The sequence below is a fragment of the Pan troglodytes genome, chromosome 13, assembly GCF_028858775.2.
Source record: "Pan troglodytes isolate AG18354 chromosome 13, NHGRI_mPanTro3-v2.0_pri, whole genome shotgun sequence".
Taxonomy (NCBI): Eukaryota; Metazoa; Chordata; class Mammalia; order Primates; family Hominidae; genus Pan; species Pan troglodytes.
Window position 1 is genome coordinate 51631069 of NC_072411.2, and position 22801 is coordinate 51653869.

The following is a 22801-nucleotide window of genomic DNA, read 5'->3' on the forward strand; positions in this document are numbered from 1 at the left end:
CAGTAAGAGATGAAATTTTGATTACTGTGGTATTCAAAGGATGAAACATAAACCTTTTGAGGACAGAGATTTTTTTGTCTGTTCACTGTTCTTAGGACTTCACTATATTCCTGCTACAGAGAGGTAATCAATAAATATTGTTGAAAGTTGAACAGATGAAGAAGTGGTGGCAGCGACCATTAATAACAGCTTTTCTTTGTTGTTCTATTTTCAGGCTCCATACCTACCTAACATCTATCTTTTCAAGAACTCTGCCAGGGAAGGAGTAGTTTCTGTGTTTCATAAACAGACTGAGACTCAAAGAGGCTAAGTAAACTACCTGAAGCCATATAGCAACACACAATGACGGATGTGAGATTCAAACTTGGATTTATCTGGCTCCAAAATTTCTAGGTTTTTATTTTTTCCCCCCCACTACAGCAAAACTAAGGAGAAGAGACAGAGGTGAACAGCTGTCTCTCAGTGGTTATTCTATTTTTCCTTATCTACATGTTTTCCTCCTTTCACTCTCTCGGTTTGTTCTTATCCTTCAGAGGTAAAGAGGAGCCTTCAGAGAGCTATAAAGGTTGATCAAAGTACCAGATTATGAGATTATTTGGAGGCTAATATGTAATCCTTGGGGTTTCCTTTCTCATCTCACCCTTACAACTGCCTGTATTAATGCTTTCTGATTAACATATGGTCTCCTTTTTATTCTAGAAAACACTAGATCTGAATAACAAAGGATGCATACTTAAGCAAACTAAGGCATATATAGTTATCACTAAATGCTCAACCTGGAAAGAATATTGGATTGCAGTCTGCTTTTTCGGTAAAGACAATAGTATTATAAAACCAAAAGAGACAACAGGGAATATTTCCCACGCAACTAAGCATATCTAAAAGCACATTTGAAGTTTGGAGACAATATTCTGTGTTATTTTAAGAAAAGATTCTATAGCATTATTACCTGGTGGTAAGAAAATAACATGTAAAAAAAAGGTAATAAGAATAAAAAAGATTAAGTAAAAGTATGTGAACATACTAGACCTGGTTATACAACTCAACTGTTGAGAATGCATTTTTGAAGTTGCCTGCATGGTTGCTGCAAGAATTCTTCAGTATTTAGTATATGAAGACAGGCATATGCTCTGGCCATTTCCAGAAAAGCCAAGGCTATCCTGTATGTTCTAGCCATCTGTTGTTAGGTGAAATGCGTGAATGGCATAGAGAAATGTTATGGAGAGTGAATGTTACATGCCTCTGAGATACAATAGAAAAGAAGCCCTTGATTTAATATTTTGGTGCTTAGTTTGACTGTGATTTATAGGGAGTGATATTGCCCTGGGCCTTTCTGTCTCCTTTGTATCAGGAAATGATTTGGTTTAGAGAAAAGCAGGCAAAGGTTTTAGTGGGACTCCCACCAGGATAATGGCCTTCTTTGTTCCTAGCTACTTCTTGAGGTGACTATGGCTATCCTTTAGGCCCCAAGCATGTGGACAGAGTCGAAAACAGGGTTAAGGAGAAGACTTAAGCAAAATCTCTTTAGTCACTGAGCAAGAAGCACCTATAAGTTGCATTTTGTAAACTCAGAGGATTTGGTCTGTGGTGATCTAGCTACATAAGAACTGGAAATGCCTAGGTTTAAAATCGGGGTATAAAGCAACCCAGAGCTTGTTAGATATGCAAGATCTCTGGCCCTATCCCCAAACTACTGTCCCAGAATATGTATTTTAACAAGGTTGCTAGTGACTCATATGCTCAATAATGTTTGAAAAGCCCTGCTCCAGACTCTTGAATAGGATTGGCCAGGAGGTGGGAAAAGGGATGGTAGCAGTGGTGCTTGCCATGTACATAGCCCCAGATATATAGAATCAGAATCTATAAGAGTGGGGACTTAGGAATCTATGTTTTAACAAGCTCCTCAGGGAATTTTTATAAACACTGCAATTTGAAGATCACAGGTAAGAAATAAAAACAGTTCAGGGGAGAAGTGCAATATACACTATGAACACCAGCTGTCAGTACTCTACAATTTAAAAATGACCTTGATGGTTAATAGTGAAAAGAATTATTACAAGAACATTTTCTAAATTTGAAATGTAAAGATCTAGGGAACATGATCTCTAAGTTAAACAGATTTGAATTATCCTGTGATTTTATCAAAGATCTCTAGACATATAAATAGTTTACAAAGAGTAGTGGTTGGAGATTTAGAGATTTTGGGTATGTGTGAGTAAGTCCATGTCAGAATAATGTCTTACTATACTTGGGGAAATAAAGTGGATGCTTTTGTGGTTTTAAAACCAAACTGGACTCTACAGTTTGAAAGTATGTAAGGCAGGTCAATGACTCTTTCTAAGAATATCTTTTCATTTTCTTGGTATTATGTCCTGATGTTACTGGGTTTTTCAGATACTTAATTTTCATGTGTAGCTCAGGGATTAAAAGTCTTGTGCAGTATTCAAAGGAACTTTTTCTGTATTTTTAGACACTGCACCATACTGGGAGACTTGGATTCGAATTCTGTCTTTTCCTTATAGCCTCGTGCAGATTACAATGACAATTCCTTAACATCTCTGAGTCTTTTAGTGTGCATAAAAATACCCACATAAGGGTTGTCATCAGGAGGATCCAGATAATATAATAAATATGAAATGCTCTACCAATTATGAAGCATTAAATAAATGCAAAATAGTACTTGAATGCTTATGGCATTGGGCTTTCACTTTTATATTTGATCTTTGGAACCCCACTATAGCACCCATTTCCATAAAAATGACTCAGGTTTCACTAGGAGCCTAGTTACTTTTCCTAGTTAGCTCTTTTTTTTTTCCCCACCCCAAATAGCATTGCCTGATAAAATACTGGACAGCCAGGTAAGTTTGATATAAAGTTTGATTTCATGTAAACAATGATTTCTTTTTAATTCTTCAGCTAAGACAGCGGAAGAGATGATTTATTGTATGGTTGTTACACTCGGCCACAAGTAAACACATAAATAGTCCAGAATGTCACAGGTCTAGGGCAAAGGACCAAAATGGGCAGTTTTGGTTATGAGCAACATGGGTCTTAGAGGTGATTGGCGATCAGAGGGCGATGAAGTTCTAGATCATAAGATAAGCTCTGGACAGTAGCATGCAGTCCTACAACTTGTACCAGCATCCCCAGCATCTAGCATTCCATGTTTCTGCTCCTGTGGCCTCCATGGTACAAGAAGCTAGTGGTTACTTGGACATCTGACTCATCTTTCTTCTTTTGCGCTTCAACCTGCGCATTCGCTTCTTCCTCCACTTGGCTCTTATGGCACAGAGGTTTTCAAGAAAATGGTGCTAAGGCCGAGAGGACAATGAATAATTTTTTAGTATGACTATGTCCCATGTATTGCACAGCAAACTGGAAAATCTAACTCCAAGACCAAATGCTATCTACATCCATGCATCTTCTACTCACCAATCTCATCTAATTGCTTACATCTTCTATTTTGCCTGTATGGAAAAAGTCTGACTCAAAGACAGTAATGTAGATCTAAAAATGGTCTTAAGAGAAATTATTGCTATCTGAAAGCTCACATCTTCAAAAATTTTTACACTTCCTGTCTAGAAACGGCTCCGGCTTATCTCTAAAGATTGCTTAGAATAAAATAGAGTCACTTAAGTACTTACTCCTTGGGATTATTTTTGATTTTTTTATGTGCTGTTATTCTGTTGACTTTTGATTATTCATTAACATCTCTTTCTCTGTCTCACTGCGTGGTTGTGGGAGTAGAAGGAGGGAAGAGGTGACTCTCCAAAATGAAATAATTCGAAAGCCACTTACATGTTGCTATTATGAACAATTCTGAGGCATTTTTGGTACAGCTTTCTCTTTCCAATTATATTTGATATAGCAAATAATGCTATTAAAATATATAGACTTTGTATAAAGAAAGACCACATCCTGATACTGAAGGAGAGGAGGAAGAAGGAAAGGTGGGAGTTTGCTGTGTGCTCAGTAGAAAGAAGGGTCGTCCTGGGGAACACTTTGCAGTTTCAAAGTACTTGAGGAGGGTAGGCCACAAAATGGGAGTTTAACTGTACTAAAGTAAATTCTTAATGACACTTTCACGTGGATGCCCTGAAGCAGAGTGAGGAATCACACCAGGAAACCTGATGCGGGAGAGAGCCATGTCCCACAGTTTGACCGAAAAAAATGTTGCCTTTGGGCTCACCTAACTCTGGACACTAGGTGTCAGTATACAGCAATGTAACGATTTTAGGATGCGGGGTTGATGTGCTGAATTAGTGGGGGAAGAGTTGGGAGATGATGTTTCGTTTCCTGCTGTTAACACAGGTCCTGGATTTATGGTAGAGGTTCTTTCAGCTGTGATCTTATGAATCATCAATAGAGACAGGAACTGTGTCAGAGTCACCTCTGGGGGTTTCCTTCATATTTTCTTTTTCTTTTCTCACTGGCTAGGACTGATTACTTCTTCACATCTCTGCAAAGTACTTAATTAGTCTCATCAGGCAGCCAAACTTGATACCTTCGTCCAATTTTAGATACAGAGATGATGAAGGTGTTTCATTGGCAGTTGGGGCCATTAGAGGGACCCCGCAGGGCAGAGCGACGTTGCACTGAGGCGATCTGAGCTGAGCACAGGGGTAAGGATATATTCCTGGACTGTGTGCTGCTGTCACCGAGAACATTTGCAAATCTGCTGACACATTACAGTGGGAATATCCCCTGGACGCATGGAAGGCCCAGTGCCCTGTCATTTGAGCAGTGCAGGCACGTCACCAGCCCATGGGGATGTCAGTATTCATGCTGCTCTTTGATATAAAGTTCGCATTTTCTATATGGTTTGATGATGTTTAGTGGGATCAGTGATGCCTGTTTGTTAATTGCTTACAGAAGATTTGGGCTTAAAAATAAAATCTTGGATCAGGTAACATTCTCTGTTTTAAATTTTATTGATATTTCTGAATTCCAAGGAAATTACATATCAGATGGTCTTTGCAACCTTATTTTTTTCTATTATTTTTAGTATTCTCTGCACTCTGTCTTATATTTCTGCCCTTTCTCCTGCATAAGTAAAACAGAAAGATTTAGTTAGCATTTGAGGATGAAAATTATCAAGCCTATATTCTCAACAACAATCTGGGATTTGAGTTAATTTTAATGTCCAATTTGTGTCCCTCTTGCCCCCTTTACATGTGTGACTTTATTTTCAGCTATCTTTTAATATTATTCACTCTTAGTCACACCAACTATGCTTATCCCTACCTAAGTCCTTCTCATCTTGTTATCACCAGCTGGTAAATTCTTCCTGCTTCCTTTACTTATATAAATGTGGCTGCTTTTTCAATATTCAGCTCCAAGCCATCTCCTCCGTGAAGCTATCTGGGTAATTCACAGAAATCTGCTTTCCTGAATCATAGAGCATTGCTCAGTGTAGCTCATGATTATAACCTAGTCTCAGTTGCTTTTTAAATAGTTTGCACACGTGTACATATACACACACATGCACACACACACACACGACCAACTAGATTACAAGCTTTTCAAAAGTGGGGGCTGTACCCCAGTGACATCTAGTAATATGCTGAGTATCATATATACATTTTCAATAGATAGCCATTTTTTGTTTATCTCTTTGATTGCGGAGGCTAAAACATAATAGGTATTTAATAAATGTTGAGAGATCTGAGGAATTGATTTAAATTACTCTGCTGAAGTACTAGATCTTTGATAATATTAGATTGTGACATTTGGTGTGACAATTCTGGTAGTCATTAGCATATACCTTTGCAAGAGCTAGCTCAAGTCTTATACCTTCCATGACAACTTCTCTAGGCTAATACAGTCCTTATTGTTCCTCCTGGTCCTGAATTTCTCCTTCTCCTGTTTCTGAACTCCTAAAGCATCGTACATCTACATTGGGCAAGTGCCTTAGGACTACATCTGTAGAATGGGTTTAATAATAGTGCCCATCTATTTGGAACTATGATAATTAAATGACAATATGTATAAATTACTTAGAACATTTCTGGCATATTATAAGTAATCAATAGGTGTTTTAGTCATGGTTCTCCAGAGAGGCAGAACTGATAAGATATATGAATTAGCTCAGTTGATTATGGAGGCTGAGAAGTCCCATGATAGGCGTCTGCAAGCTAGAGAACCAGGGCAACTGGTAGCATGGCTCACTGCAAAGTGTGAAGGCTTAAGAACCAAGGAAGCCAATAACATAAGTCTCAGTCCAAGGCCAAAAACCTGGGAGCCTGGGGGGTGCTGGTGTGTTTCCCAGAGTCCAAAAGCTGAGAAGGGGAGTTGTACCATTCAAGAGCAGCTGGAAGTTATCCTAGCTTTAGAAGGCAGAGCAAGATTTTGCCCTTTCTCCACCCTTTTATTCCATCTGGGCCCCCAGCCAATTGAAAGGTATCTGCCCACATTGAGGGTGGATCTTCCCCACTCAGTTCAAAGACTCAAATTCTAATCTCTTCGCAGAACATTCTCAGAGACGTACCTATGGTGGCCTAATAATTTTAATCAAATGCCAAATCACCTGGAGTTTCCTTTCAGCGGAAGAGCGAAGGACTTTAATTTATCACAGTCTAGATGGCGAGATTGTGGAGAAAAGGGAAAACTTATACACTGCTGGGGGGAATGTAAATTAGTTCAGCCATTGTAGAAAGCAGTTTGGCAATTTCTCAAAGAACTTAAAACAGAATTAAGATTTTGTCCAGCAATTCCATTATTGGGTATATACTAAAAGGAATATAAGTCATTCTACCATAAAGACACATGCACACATATGTTCATCACAGCAGTATTCACAATAGCAAAGACATGGAATCAACCTAAATGCCCGTCAGTGGTAGACTAGATAAAGAAAATGTGGTACATATACACCATCGAATACTATGCAGCCATAAAAAAGTACAAGATCATGTCCTTTGCAGCAACATGAATGAAGCTGTAGGCCGTTGCCCGAACAGAAAACCAAATACTGCATGTTCTCACTTATAAGTGGGAGTTAAACATTGGGTATGGACACAAATAAGGGAACAACAGACATCAGGGTCTATGTGAGGGTGGAGGATGGGAGGAGAGTGAAGATCCAAAAACTACCTATCAGGCATTATGCTTATTACCTGGGTGATGAAATAATCTGTACACCAAACCCTGTGACATGCAATTTACCTGTGTAACAAACCTGCACGTGTACCCCAAACCTAAAATTTTTTAAAAAGTCACATATTGAGGTAAAAAAAATACAAATAATTTTCATTAGAAAAAACTTATCCCAATCTACCTTATACCTCTTCACATGCAGTATAAGAACCTCACAACAGGGTGCTTCCATCTCTTTATCCTGATGGCTGCTGTTCTCATGTATTTTACTTCCATGTTTGCTGTGAATCCCATACTACACTGCTCTCATTTTTGCTTTAAACAGTCGATTCTATTTTGATGATATTTTGTAAAATGAGAAAATTGTTTTTTTACATTCCTCTACATACTTACCATTTCTGGCTTTCTTTAATCCTTTGTGTGGATTTAATTTTCCACCTGGTGTTATTTTAGCTCTGCCTAAAGAACTTCCTTTAGCATTGTTGGAGTGGAATTCTTTTGGTGAGGAATTCTCTTCATTTTGTTCTTCCAGAAATGTACATTCATTCTTCACATTGGAAATATATTTTTCTTGATAAAGAAATGTAGGTAGACAATATTTCCCCCTCTCAATACATCTGGCTCGCATAGTTTATGATGGAAGTCTGCTATCATTCTTCTCTTTGTTGCTTTGTTTGCAGTGTGTCACAATGTGTCTTATTTTTATGGCTGATCTTAAGATTTTCTTTTTATCATTAGTTTTTGGCCATTTAATTATATAGTGCTTTGGAATCTAATACCATTCTCAAGCTTTTACTTGATACCTTATATATTTGGTTTTTGGTTTTTAAAATTTTGTTGTTGTTGTTGTTATTGTTTCATCTTGGCTGGTGGGAACATGAACAATTCCTAGCGCTCTGTGAGCTGCAGGAATATTTCTGACTACTCCTTTCTTGTGTTTTTTTCCCAAGCTTGAGTCATTTCCTCTCATGCATGCACAGATCAGTACTTAGGCAAAGCCTCCTCCAGACCCCACTGCAGATCTCCAGAGTTCCTTTTTTGTGCAGCTCCTTCATCTGTGCTACCATGTCCCCACGAACTCCACCTTTTGTAATATCCCTGAATTCTAATCTCTCTTTCTTCAGCTTAAAAAGACTGCCTAACTCTGTGCTGTTGCCTGGAAACTGCCTACAGGAAGTAAGATGGTGCAGGTTAACATCTCATCATCTGGTTTCTTTCTCTCAGGGATCACAGTCTTATAATGCCTCTTTTCAAATGCCTCTAAACCAGTGTTTCCTATGTTTTGTCTGATTTTTTCTAGTTGCTTACAGCATGTGATGGGGTTCCTTTTGACTCTATTTTGACTTGAAACGATAGTGTCCATGGAGATGGAGCCAGTTTCTTACTTCCTGACATCCTATTCCTAAAGACTAATAGAATACTCCAGAGTTTGTGATAAAAGAGAATATCCATTAAATTAATGATAAGATCAGTGCATATATGAATACTCCAGTAATTCCCAGGTAATGATAAATAAAACAGTCACAAAGAGCTGCAGAATTAGAAAGCTATTTGAACTTTGAATCAACTATGTTGAAGCAACATCATGAAATACAGAGTCTTCTAGATACTCTGTAAAGTCATAGAATTTTAGAAAGTATTGTTCTCATTATTTCTGATGCAGTAGTTAAAGTTCAAAGAGGTAATTACATTGCTTTCTGGCAGACAGTTGACCAGAAAGGCCAAAGTAGAAATCATAAGCCAACTGCCTTAATGGTTTGGGTAGTGGTATACGTAAATGAAAAGGCAATTTTAATCTTCTGACTTCAAATTAAGAGATTATATATTTAACTTCCTAATAGATAAATACATTATTGCCTTTCAATTCATTTTTGTTTAAAAACAGCTTCTTTTAGAATTCTGCTTTGGTGTATTGCTTTAGCGTGGGCACAAATTCCCAAAGATTCCATGAAGAATTTAGTATATAATCTCCCTTAGAAAAAGTACAGCATTTTTATGAGCAGAATAATAATATTCAGAAATGTTATAAAGGTACACACAGGAATATGTGTGTAGCTTCAATATCTATAAGGGATTATAATTTTAACATTTTATTGGTCTTTTAAGGTGTTTTGAGTTTTCAAATAAAATTACTCTCTATTACTGTGCACTTAGAGATACTTTTCTAGGCAATAATATGTAAATTAATTGCTTTTTCAGGCTGCGCTATGGTTTCCCATTGTGGCATGGAATAATATATTGGGAAGATTTTTCTGTTTTATGGCAGTTTTAACTATCTTTTAAAAATGGTTAAAATTTCCAGTTGCAATATCTTAGCGTTAAATTATTTAAAAACTGTTATGAAGAAATATATCTCAGGATTAATAGAAAAAATTTCTTATATTGGCCAATTTCAAATTTAACCACAATTCTTAATACATTTCTCTTTGACATGAATTTATAAATAGCAATTATAATGAGTATGGTTCTCTAAATCAAAGAACCTGTTAAAACCAAATGATCCAATTACAGGTTTATATTAAAAATGAATGAATAAGGAAAGCTTTTTAGCTCCTTAAGATGCTATCATTCCTTTTATAGAATGTCAAGATTTACAGAATATCAGGAAAGTAATCAATCTTCCTTTGATTAGGCTTGTATCTTTTCTTTCTTTCAAATTTCTGCAGACTTTTCATTTGCTGGGGGGAAAAATGGAAGGCTATGGTACAGTGAAAGATAACAGTTAAGAATTTCCAAAGGATTCAAGGATGTGAAACAGAAATGACTCAAATGGTCATCACACTTCAAATTCCATCATAAAGGCTGAAACGCTGTAGTCCTATCCTGAACTGGTCCTAATGATTTAGTGCTCGATTCTAGGCTTGCACATAGGTAAAGATGACGACATTATAGTATGTCAAATAATGCTCATGAATGAAAAGAACAGTGAGATTTTCAATGGTTTTTATACTGACTTGTTTCCCTCTATTTACTTTACTTGACCGCCCCCAAGAATAGTCAGATGACATAATTTGAGTCAATAGATACGTCACGGAGACAAACCAGATGGCCAATTCCTGTGGATTTATGGGACAGTTCTGCATATTTTAAGCAAATAATTTGTTCTTTTCAATTATATTCAAAGCTTACATTCTGTTATACTGTATATTTTACTGGAGAATAGTTTTTCTGTGAAGATAATACCATTAGCTGAGTTGCAAAAAATAATTCTAAATTTTAATATATACTTTCAAACTATTTTTTTCATTCCAAAACTACTTCTGAGGAAACTCTTACATAAAATTAAGGTTAAATATTTTTATATTTCCTGACTTTCAATTTATTACCTATCTTCAAATCAACAATTAACTAATTGATTTACCATGTGTTATAGACAATAGAAGTAAAGGGAAAGTGTGAGCATTTACAAAGCCAATTGAAAGAGACATTTAACTGGAAAATATTTTGAGCATTGTGTTTTAACTTACTGCTCTGGAGGATGAGGATTTAACTCTTTTCAACTTCTTTCTTCTATCACGTTTAGTCCACTTCAGAACCCACCCACCTCCCAAGATAGCTATATGACAATTTGATTAGACCAGTAATCAGGGTTTATGTTTCTATGACTATGTAATTGCTCATGAATGAGCTAGGTAGCATACCATGATCTTTTTTTCTCTTGACAATATTTTGTTCTCCTTAAAGTTAAGGAGGGCCTGGTTTTACTGTCATTTCTTTCTTTAGTTTTCTATAATCATATCATTTTCTTTGACCAAACTCTCTCAATTGTGGAAACATCTTCTCAAAAACATTTGGACACATTAGGTATTTTGTCACCTTCACTGTCTTGAAGAAATCTCTCCTGAGACTTTTGACCTGTTCCAAACTTAGATTAGTTGTTTTCTAGGTCTGCTGTGCAGTTGTGGGATCTTTATTCATGAGTCTTCTCTTTCCTATATCATATTCTTGTTTCCCAAATTTCATATCTTCCTTCTTCTTACTCTTCTGTTGGAGAAGCACACTGTCCACTAGCTTCTTGAGAAGACTTGCATAAGAAGTAAAATTTTTGACATTTATGTACTTCTGAAAATGTCCGTATTCTACCTTCACATATGATTTTAATTTTTACTGCATATAGAATTCTAGGTTGCAAATAATTTTCCATAAAAATTTTGAAAGCATATTTCTATTGCTCTCTGATTTCAGATTGGAATTAGAGAAATCTCTGCCATTGTGATTCTTGAAACTTTGTTTGAAATTCCTTCCCTTTAAACTTGTTTCTGGACTCTTAAATTTTATTATTTTAATTATTATTAATAATTTTTTTAGAGATGGGGTCTTCCTTTGTTGCCCCAAACTGGTCTCAAACTGCTGGGCTCAAGCAGTCTTCCCATCTTGGCCTCCCAAAGTGCTGGGATTACAGGCGTGAGCCACCATGCCTGGCCTGTCTGGACTCTTACTGGGTTGTCTAGTTCCTACTCACCCTCCCCCTGACCAAGTGTTTTACAATTTCATAGTGATGGGATTTGGTGTGGGCCTAATTTCCTTCATTATGCTTGGTACTCACTGGATCCTTTCAATCTGGAAACTCATGTCCTTCAACTCTATAAAATTTTCATGGATTCTTTCTTTGATGATTTTCTTCTCTCCATTTGTATTTGTCTCTGAACTCCTATTATTCAAATAGGAGTTGTATTGTTCTTCTAATGTTTTTCTTTCCTGTTTTCCATACTTTGACTTTTTGTCTTATTTTTGGAATATGTGCTCAATTTTTTATTCCAGCCCTTCTATTAAGGTTTTGTTTTGTTTTGTTTAGGTATGAAACGAATATCTATTTAGGCTAAGAAATTCCCACAAATTACAAATTTTAAAAAGGTGACAAATATTATAAACATTATTTTTTGCTATGCTTTTTGATAATTGTTGGTAATTTGAAATAACAAGTAGATTTATAATGATCATAAAGGCAAGTTAAGTATATTATTCTGCTATTGGCATTACTTGTCAAATCCAGCAGTCAATTTATTATCTCCTCTTACTCGGTTGTTCTGCAGCATTTGACAGCGGTGACCACTGCATACCTCTTTTGACACACTTTCTTCTTCAGCCTCAATGACACCACAGTCTTCTGGTTGTTTCTTCTACTTTACTGGTTGGTCATGCTCAGTGTCTTTTGCTGGCTTCTCTTCCTCTGCTGAACTTCTAGATAATGGGGAATTTAATAATGTGCCAAGAATTTAATCCTAGACCTCCTTCTCTTTTCTTATTAATCCTGTAGGTGATTTTATTTTTTTAATAGAAACTTTATTGAGCTATAATTCACATACCATGAAATTCACCATTTTAAGTTGTATAATTCAATGTTTGTTGTACAATCATCATTACTATCTACTTCTATTTATTTATTTTTCTTCAAAAATATATTTTTATTTTTAAATTTTTTTTACTTGACACATCATAATTATATACATTTGTGGGCTACGATGTAGTTTTGATATATGTATTCAATGTGAAATGACTAAATCAAGTTAATTGACCTAGCCATCACCTTACTTACCTATTGTTTTTTACAGTGAGATATTTGAAATTTACTCTGTCATTTTGAAATATGCAATACATTTTTATTAACTGTAGTCACCTGCTGTGCAATGGATCTCAACACTTATTTCTCCTGTCTGTCTGAAACTTTGTACCCTTTGACCAGCAACTCCACATTCCCTTCCTTCTCTCAATCTCCCAATCTGTGGTAACCATCATTCTACTCTCTACTTCTAAGAGTTCCACTTTTTTAGGTTCCACATATCCACATGTCTTTCTGTATCTGACTTATTTCACTTAGCATAATGTCCTCTAGGTTCATTCCTGTTGTCACAAATGATAGCATTTCCTTTTTAAAAAAAGGCTGAATGGTATTTCATTGTGTACACATACCAAATTTTCTTTACCTATTCATTCATAATGGATACTTAGGTTGATTTCATATCTTGTCTATTGTGAGTAATGCTGGAATGAATGTGGGAGTGCAGAGATCCCTTCAACATGTTGATTTCAGTTCCTTTGACTATATACCCAGGAAGTGAGGTTGCTGGAGTATATGGTAGTTCTATTTTTAGTTTTTTTGGGGAACATCCATACTGTTTTTTTAATAAGGTCTCTACTAATTTACATTCTCAACAGCAATGTATAAGAGTTCTCTTTTTGCACATCCTTGCCAACACTTATCTTTCATCTTTTGAATAAAAGCTATTCTAACAGGTATGAGGTAATATCTCATTGCAGTCTTAATTTGCATTTTTCTAATGGTTAGTGATACTAAGCATTTTTTCATGTACTTACTGTCCAGTTGCATGACTTCTTTTGGAAAATATCTGTTCAGACCATTTGCCCATATTAAAATCAGGTTTTTTTTTATTGCTGTATTAGGTCAATCTTGCATTGGTATAAAGAAATACCTGAGACTGGGTAATTTATAAAGAAAAGAAGTTTAATTGGCTTATGGTTCTGCAGGCTGTATAGGAAGTGTGGTGCTGGCCCCTGCTTAACTTCTGGGGAGGCCTCAAGGAGCTTTTACTCATGGTAGAAGGCAAAGTGGAAGCAGGCACGTCACATAGCAAAAGCAGGAGCAAGAGGGGTGGGGTGAGGTGTCACACACTTTTAAACGAACAGATCTCATGGGAACTCACTCACTATTGTGAGGGTAGCACCAAGCCTTTGGGGATCCACTCCCATGATCCAATCACCACCCACCAGGCCCCACCTCCATCATGGGGATTATATTTCAACATGAGACTTGGGTAGTGGTATGGTTTGGCTGTGTCCCCCTCCAAATTTCAACTTGAATTGTATCTCTCAGAATTCCCAAGTATTGTGGGACGGATCCAGGAGGAGGTAATTGAATCATGGGGGCCAGTCTTTCCCATGCTATTCTTGTTATAGTTAATAAGTCTCATGAGATCTGATTGGTTTATCAGGAGTTTCAGCTTTTGCTCCTTCTCATTTTCTCTTGCCACTGCTATATAAGAAGTGCTTTTTACCTCCTGCTATAATTCTGAGGCCTCCCTAGGCATGTGGAACTGTAGGTTCAATTAAACCTCTTTTTCTTCCTAGTCTCAGGTGTGTCTTTATTAGCAGCATGAAAACAGGCTAATACAGGTGGGGACAAATACTCAAACTATATCGTCCTGCTTCTGGTCCTAAATCTCATGTCCTTCTCTAATTGCAAAATACAATTATACCTTCCCAATAGTTCTCCAGAGTCTTAACTAATTCCAGCATTAACTCAAAAGTCCCAAGTCCAGGTTCAAAGTCTCATCTGAGACTCATTTGCTTCCACCTATGAGCCTGAGAAATCAAAACAAGTTATTTACTTCCAAGATACAATGGGGGTACAGGCATTGGGTTATCATTCCTGCTCCAAAAGGGAGAAATCAGCCAAAAGAGAGGGGCTACAGGCCTCAAGCAACTCTGAAACCCAGGAGCACACCCATTAAATTGTAAAGCTCCAAAATAATCTCTTTTGACACCATGTCCCATGTCCCATGTCCAGGGCACACTTACACAAGGGGTGGGAGCTACAAAAGTGGAGCTCATGGAGATAGAGAGTAGAATGCTGGTTATCAGAATCTGGGATGAGAAGAGGAGGAGGATGAAGGGAAGTTTGTTAATGGCTACAAAAATACAGTTGGGCAGAAGGAATGAGTTATAAAAATAGAGTAGTAGGGAAATTATAGCTATTAATAATTTAATGTATATTTCAAAAAAAGCTAGAAGAGAAGAATTAAAATGTTCCAAACACAAAGAAAAGATAAATATTTGAGGTAATGGATGTCCCAATTACTCTGATTTGATCATTACACATTGTATACATCCATCAAAATACCATATGTACCCTCAAAATATGTACAAGTATGAAAAATCAATTTTTAAAAAAGAAACCATTATCTAAGGTCATAAAGATTTGCTGCTATGTTTTCTTCTGAGGGTTTTATAGTTTTTGCTCTTACATTTCAGTGTCTGATCCATTTTGAGTTAATTTTTGTGTATGGTGTGAGATAGGGATCAAACTTTATTCTTTTGCATGAGGATATCCAGTTATCTCAGCACCATTTATAGAAAAGAATGCTTTTTCCACATGGAATTGACTTAATATATGAAATTTTGATTATGTAATCACTTTTAAGTTTCAAAAATTCTGTTTTCCTTTCAGAATATTCCTATTTGGTAGTATCCTGTTTTTGTTTTTCTCTTATTTTCTCTGAGGGTATTCTCTGAGGGTATTTTAATATGGCTCTCTCTGCAGAAAATTTGTTTCCCTTTTAAAAATCTCCCTCCTCTACTCTCTTTTTGGTCACATCTCCCATGTTACAATATTTCTTCAGCTATCTGGTAATCCTTGGTTCTTGTTCTTGATTAATATTGGTGTCCTTTTTGGGGGGCTTGTGAGTAGTGAGCTCAATTGTAGGGTGATTTGAGTGGGCTTTTTTTGGTGAAATGCTGATGCCAGTATATGTAAGTCTTTTTTCTTGGGTTGGTCAAGTTCTGCAGTGAATATTCCTCCATTCTCTTTCCAGGAGGGTAAAGGTCTGGCTGCCAGTATTCTGGAAGCTTTGTGGGGGAAGAAGTTAGGGGCCTCATTATTCCATCTCTAGTATGATTGTTGTTACTTAAGTCTCCTGTGTCAGGTCTGGTACCACACATTCAACTATGCCCAGTCAGTCCCCAGTCCAAGGACTTTATCTGTTACCCTCTTCCAGAGAATAAATTCCCAGTTTCCTTTCTGAGAGGTGGTGGGTCAATTTCCCAGCAACAGGAATGGGGAGGAGATCTAGGGTTCTAACTATTTATAAGCAACTTATATAAAAATATTTGTACAAGTGTAAAACTATGCACAGTTTCACACATATAGTAACCTTGCATATATACTTCTGCTCTTGGTGCAATGTAACCTTGCACATATAGTTTTGCACTTCTACAAGTAACATTGCAATATTATTTATAATTCAAGTACATTGGACACTATCTAGATTACTAGCAATAAGACATATACACACTCCATACAATAAGATATAGTATAAAGATTAGGTAGAATGTATGTTAATATGGAAAAATGTTCATAAAATATTGCTAATATAAAACAATTGGAATAACATGCTCCAATTTATGTAAAAATATAAATATGTACAAATATTCATATTATTTGCATGCATAGAGATGAGTCTGGAATAATATATACCAATATGTTAATGATAGTTGACTCTATGCCAGAATTAGAGGCGAGTATGGTTTTGTCCCCTTTATTTTTAGCTGTATTTCATGCTATTTTACAAGACAGATCAGTTACTGACAAAGAAATGATACTTTTATAAAGTGCAATTCTCAGTACACAGGTGTGAGCTCCTTTCTTAAGCAGGGACTATCATTTTTGAACTCGTGTATTGTAAGTAAACAGCACAGAGCCTGTACCTAAGTACTCAGAAAACGTATGTATAAGGAATTCATTCCATTTGCTTTCTTCCATGTTAATGATTTCTCCTACATTCAGTGAAATCTACTTTACCTTGATGTTCCTGTTTTCTTTTGTCCTCATCAGTGTGTATGCTAAGGGAATGTGTGAATGTAATTTGTTAAAGTGGTCTGATGAAACTTCTGACAAAATTGATATAAGATTGTTTCCAAAAGATTTAACAATGTCTTAAACTTATAAATAAGACTGTTGAAATGACTTTTAACTTAAAATTGAAAAGCTATCAACTCTGAGTTACTGTTTAGGGGGCCATCTGAAGAAGTTGCTGCATCCTAGCCCACAAAAGAAGAAATGATAAAATCATTTTACATTGTCCATTGGCAGACATACAGAGTGGAGGCAGGAAGACAGGATTGCTTGCTGATTTTGGAAAGTGTTCTGAACATTTGATTTGGGGGTTCTGTCTCATAGGAATCACTGGAGGAAACGGTGGCAGTTGTGTTTGATAAAGCACTTAAAAAATAAATTCTGTTGTGTATATTTAAGGTATACAACATGATTTTATAAGATACATGGATAGTAAAAAAATATATAGCGTGTTCACAGATTTGCATGTCATTCTTGCACATGGACACGCTGATCTTCTCTGTATTGTTCCAATTTTAGAATATGTATTGCCAAAGCAAGCACTAAATCATTTTTACTTATTTATTCTCCTACTAACTAGTAGGAAAGAAGACTTGATAGGGAGAACCAAGGAAGAGGAGGAGAAGAACTCTGCTCACATCCTTCATTGGCTCAGCACTCGAGCTGCTCTTTAATAGGCCTCAGGCTGCCCTTGAAACCCTAGGATGAGAAGTACTTTACTTTGCCAGATTATCCTGTGTATCAGTCAGGGTCCAGCCAGAAAAATAAGGCACTCCAGGTCTTTCAGCAAATGAAATTTAGTCCAGGAAATAGATTTCACAGATGATGGAGAAGGAGTTTAGGGACCAGAGAGAGGGCTTTTGGATGGGAACCAGAACTGTGGAAGTAAAGATAACCTGGAAGGAGATGCAGCTTCTGGAGACATCAAAGGAGAGAGAGAGAGAAGGGAGAAAATTCATTTGTCATGCCCTTCCTTGTGCCCTTCATCTTCTAGCTGTGCCTCCAATATGCTGAAGCCAGAGGGCGAAAGAGCCTGGAAGAGTCGTTCCCTGAGATGGAGAGCAGAGCAGGGCAAGGCAGGGAAGAGCACAGACTGGCAGGGACAGGCGCATTGAGTACATTTTATAAAGTTGAGATTGTATGAATTAACTTACTGCCCCTGCACCTCTGACACGTTCTTACATGCCCACATGCACTGAGGCATTTTCAGTGTGCATGTGTACCTGTGTTTGTGTATGCGTATCTCTGAGATCTTGGTTGGGCTAATGTCCTACTTATGAGAAAAGTGCAAGTGCTCATTCTAAGATTGTATGCAAAATGACAGCGAACACTCCTGTTTTCAAGTGGCACTTAGCATTTACATAATGCTGAAACATCTGGTCTTTCCCATCAACCCAGGCATGAAGTTAGTCCAGTTGATTGCTTGGCATTATGTACAGACAACAGCTGGCTGGTTAACTGGAGTTTTGATTACGGCTGAATTGGCTGGATGTTTGGTGTCACATAGACTGAAGTTATGACTGGCTAACGATGGAGTAGAGCCAGTTACAGGGAAGATCAATGACAAATTTGTGAAATCAAACTTTTGTATGGAATTTCACTGGAAAAGATAATTATTTATTTCCAAGACTGAGTTTCAGAAACTCACTGGAATTTCACTGGAAAAGATAATTATTTGTTTCCAAGACAGTTTCAGAAACACTGAGACCTGGCTGAGTTTATCTCTGGTGTCTTTTCATTCCCATTTCATCTCCTTTCACCCAAGTGTCCCCTGCCCTTGTACCCAATATCCTCAGGTGCCCTTGGGCATTCACCCTTAAGGCACCTGGCTCCTGGGCTCATCACCCTGGGAACGACCTCCAGATTCTGAATTTTTTAACCTTTATGTCTCTTTCCCCTTTGTCCCTTTCATCAAATCACATTTGTCCTATCATTCAGAGATCTGCTGTCTGTTGCAGGATCAACTGATCTCAGAATCTAATTTTCATGAAGATGTTTGTAGATGATACTGTGCTAATATTTATTTTTTCATCTTTCCATATGTGGAAGTGGTCTCAACTGAGACTGAAATTCAGGCATAGTTGGCACATTTTTATCTTGTGCTTGCCAGAAGCATGTTTGCACAAACACTGAGGAATGTCCTGGGAGAAGAAGGAGCCAGGTTGGATAAGCTCTCAGCGTAGGGCCTTGCCTGTCAGGGGGTGCTGAGCCAGCATGTGCCATGGTTTCAGGCACCTAGAGCTGTCTCCCTGCCCTAATGGAACATATCTGAGTTTTGCGGAGAGCAGAGGAACTCTAAAATTTTAAGGGAGGTTAGGGGTGAGAAGAGAGAGAGAGAGAGAACTCTGTAAAGTACTGGGACCTAAGTGACCATGCTTGAGAATCTCTCCAAAGCAAAATGGAAGTAAGATTTCTTTCTTGTGATATAGTTCTTGCATAGATTTGATTTCTGGAGAGCCCTATGAGGAACTGGGGTACTTGCAGGAATGATGGCTAAGCCAAGCTGAGGTCATCACAGGAGCCAGCAGGAATGGGATTATTTAGCAGCCTGTTTCAGACTCAGAAATATTGGAAAAAAGTTTTTGAAGGGATCAGGGTGAGTAGTGGGGTGGGGAAGGCTGAAGGCCTGAAGGCCTGTCAAACACAAATGGTTATACAGACTATAAACATTTAAATTATTCCATTAAATAAAACTTCATTTTAACCCACATTTTTAAGGTCTAAGGAAATTCAGATGGTACCTGTAACATATTTGCCTTTTACCAGAACCTTTGAATGTTTTGCGTCCAATGCATGATTGATGGTGGCAATTTCAGATCATCCAATGGTAAATTGGTGAAGGAAAAATACTTTTAGGCAATCATTTAAGTATTCTTCAAATTATACTTCATAAATTTGCTTCTTAGCCCCCTGGTTTTATTTGTTAGCTTAAGACATGAGGACTTGAAATGTCACTATATGATTATTGACAGAGACTTGGCTGCTACTGGGGAGAGGAGTGTGAAATCCAAACACATTTTTAAAATCTGAGTAGATCTTTATTAGCTCATAACTAGCAATATTACAATGGAAGTTATTTTAGTTTATACAAATAATTAAGGTAAAACTTCAGTTTTAATGATAGGTTTGCTGATTGGTTTTACTATATTAATTCATTTAACAGACATTTGCTTGGTGCCTATTATGTATTAAACACTTTGCTGGGCTCAGGGTAAACTTTGGTGAATTCAGCAGATTTAAAATCTAATATAGCTAAATCAGGCTTAACTTCCTTTGTTTTCTAGCTGAGATACCAACTGAAAAGATTAATGTATCAAAACAACAAATTTTCCCTAAGAAAGATTATGCTTTATATCATCAGAAAGTATGTTCCCTGTCCCCAAATCTGGACATATGAATATATATCAATGTTTGTGTGTGTGTGTGTGTGTGCGCGCGCGTGCGCGCGCATAGTATAACTTGTGTTCATATCACCAGAACCTTGTATGGCTAAAGAAAAATTACAGAAATTTAAACATCAAACATATAAGTTTCATCTGTAGAAAAAAAATCCAGATTTTTTTTTAAACCACCAAAATTGCAGTCAGCTGCTGAGAGAAAAATAAAGGCAAAGATCCTGTTTACAAGGCACCTAGAGTTCAGCCATCAGATGGTTTTGGTTAAGCTGTAGTTTCTCTTCATGCTGATGTTTCTATAAGACATTTTTGTGAGTCAGTCATCACCCAACTTCCTAGTGTCTTTCTTTCCCTTGTATGTGTGTGTGTGTGTTTTTTTTTTACAATACCTTTATAGCGTTGCTTTTAATTTTTGACAACATTTACTGAAAACTTACTCCTTTGCAGCTTTTATGTGATTTGTAGAATTGCATTCTATAATAGGCAAAATTCTGATGTGTGTGTGTGTGTGTGTGTGTGTGTGTGTGTGTGTGTGGTGGGGGTAGCGGGGGTTCCTGTTGTTTCTTTGTGGCTCTTTCTGTCCATTTTTAACTTCTGCTGGCAAGACGCTGGTATTAAATCTTTACCCCACTAAGTTATTAAGTATTTAAGCTTATAATAGACTTGTCCTCTTTACCTTGTCTATGCCTTCCTGGAAAGAGAGTACATTAGAAGGTTTACTGGTTGTGACTACCCCACCATGCCTAGAATAGCTAGGTGATAAGCCATCTCATGCCTAGCTAATATTCTGCCCTATGGGAAGTTTGCTATAGGTAGTAGGGTGTGCCCCACTACACCAAAGGTGAGGGAGTTAAGCTGTCTGTTTGCAAGAGGGTCACAGCTTTCCCATATACGTGTGCCAGGACTTGCTGACAGGGAATCTGTCTTGATGAGCTGCACTGCATTCTCAATGCCTCCAGTGCTAAAGCATTCAATGAAAATATTTTTGATTGACTTCTCCCACTATGGCAGTTTTTGATTCTGCAGTGGGTTTGGATTTAAAACTATTGTCCTTATTGTCTGATAATGGGAACCCCCTAGCTGCTCATTGCCATAAAAGGAACCCAGTAGACACACCTGTGAATTATGTTTTGCACATTTTCTACCAACTGGTAAAGCCACTTAAAATACTTAGATTCATTTGTTTTAGATGTAGGAAAAAAATCTCTCTATGTGACTACAATTGCATGTCTACTATATGTGTATTTGTTTTTAACCATTCTTTCTGAAATGGAAACTGATCATTCTGGGTCATCGCTGAAGAAGTACTTACCCCCTTTTCAGCTGGAAAAAATATGTACCTGAATTATGGGAGAATAAAAGGAACCTTCCGTTCACCATTCGTCTTGGCTCCTTTCCTTTGGTAGAGAGGTAGGGGAGAAAGGAAGAAAAAACACACACACACACACCAAAACCTCATGGACTATTCCCTTAACTTCTTTCCCTGGAGTCATTGACTACTAACTGAAATAAACCTATCTATTCATTAAAAAAAATTATATTTACCTATTTAAAAAGGCCTATTTTTCTGTATCTCTTATTTTTCTTTAATTCTGAAGAGTATGGAATGGAAAATATGCATTTTCTTTTTTTTTTTTTTACGTAGTTTGGGAACAATTTAAAGAAAACTGTGTAAAACGTTATTATGCTTTAGCTTGTGACTTTGTACAGATCTGAGTGTTGTGTGTTCTTCATGATGTATTGTGTAAATGATTAGCTACAATCACAACCTACTCTTTTGGCTCTGACAGCAGATATTTTTGTTAGATTTGAATTAGGCAACAAATAGAATGCTAACTCTTAACAAGTATTTTTGCTATAAGTGCTTTTTTTTTGTTTTTTGTTTTTTGTTTTTGAGATGAATTCTTGCTCTTGTCACCCAGGCTGGAGTACAATGGCACAATCTCGGCTCACTGCAACCTCCGCCTCCCAGGTTCAAGTGATTCTCCTGCCTCAGCCTCCCGAGTAACTGGGATTACAGGCACCTGCCACCATGCCCAGCTAATTTTTGTATTTTTAGTAGAGACGGCATTTCACCATGTTGGCCAGGCTGGTCTCAAACTCCTGACCTCCAGGTGATCCGCCCACCTCGGCCTCCCAAAGTTCTGGGATTACAGGCGTGAGCCACCATGCTTGGCCGCTATAAGTGTTTTCTAATATTTGTAATAAGACATTTTATTTATATAACACTTTATAAAACTTCATTGTCTTCTTTGAATCTCAGCTCCCTAAAACAGGTGCCATTGTCTCCAAATTGGGAGCCAGAAAATATTCATGATTTGTTTGAGGTCACAAGTTAGGTTAGTGACAGAGCCAGAACCCAAATTGAAATTCTTTCTACAAAGGCTGGACACCTTGACCAAGTATATCAGTTTAGCTAGAGCTTTGACATAGCTAGAGCTTGTCTGTTGTTCAAAATGCAGTTTTTCTCTCTTCTCTGCTTCTATATGAAGACAACAGTCTTATCTATCTTGTTCACAATTTCAGCCCTAGCAGCTTGCACAGAACTTTGAATGGAATAGTTAATACATATATGTGAATACATATATGTGAATGAAGTACAGAAGATGCTGAGGGTTTGCTTTGAATAACAATGCAGTATGCCTCCCATCCCCTTTCTGCATGCTTCTCTTATTATGCTAGAAACAATATTTGAAGTTTGAAATAATGGAGTTAGACACTG

General features: G+C 37.1%; 1 non-coding gene across 1 annotated transcript; it reads right to left on the bottom strand.

The window, feature by feature from the left end:
* Nucleotides 1-17120: 17120 nt before the first annotated feature.
* On the bottom strand, nucleotides 17121-17227 carry LOC112208439 (U6 spliceosomal RNA). The gene has a single exon (XR_002942924.1). It is a non-coding gene; the product is annotated as a U6 spliceosomal RNA (small nuclear RNA).
* Nucleotides 17228-22801: the final 5574 nt, after the last annotated feature.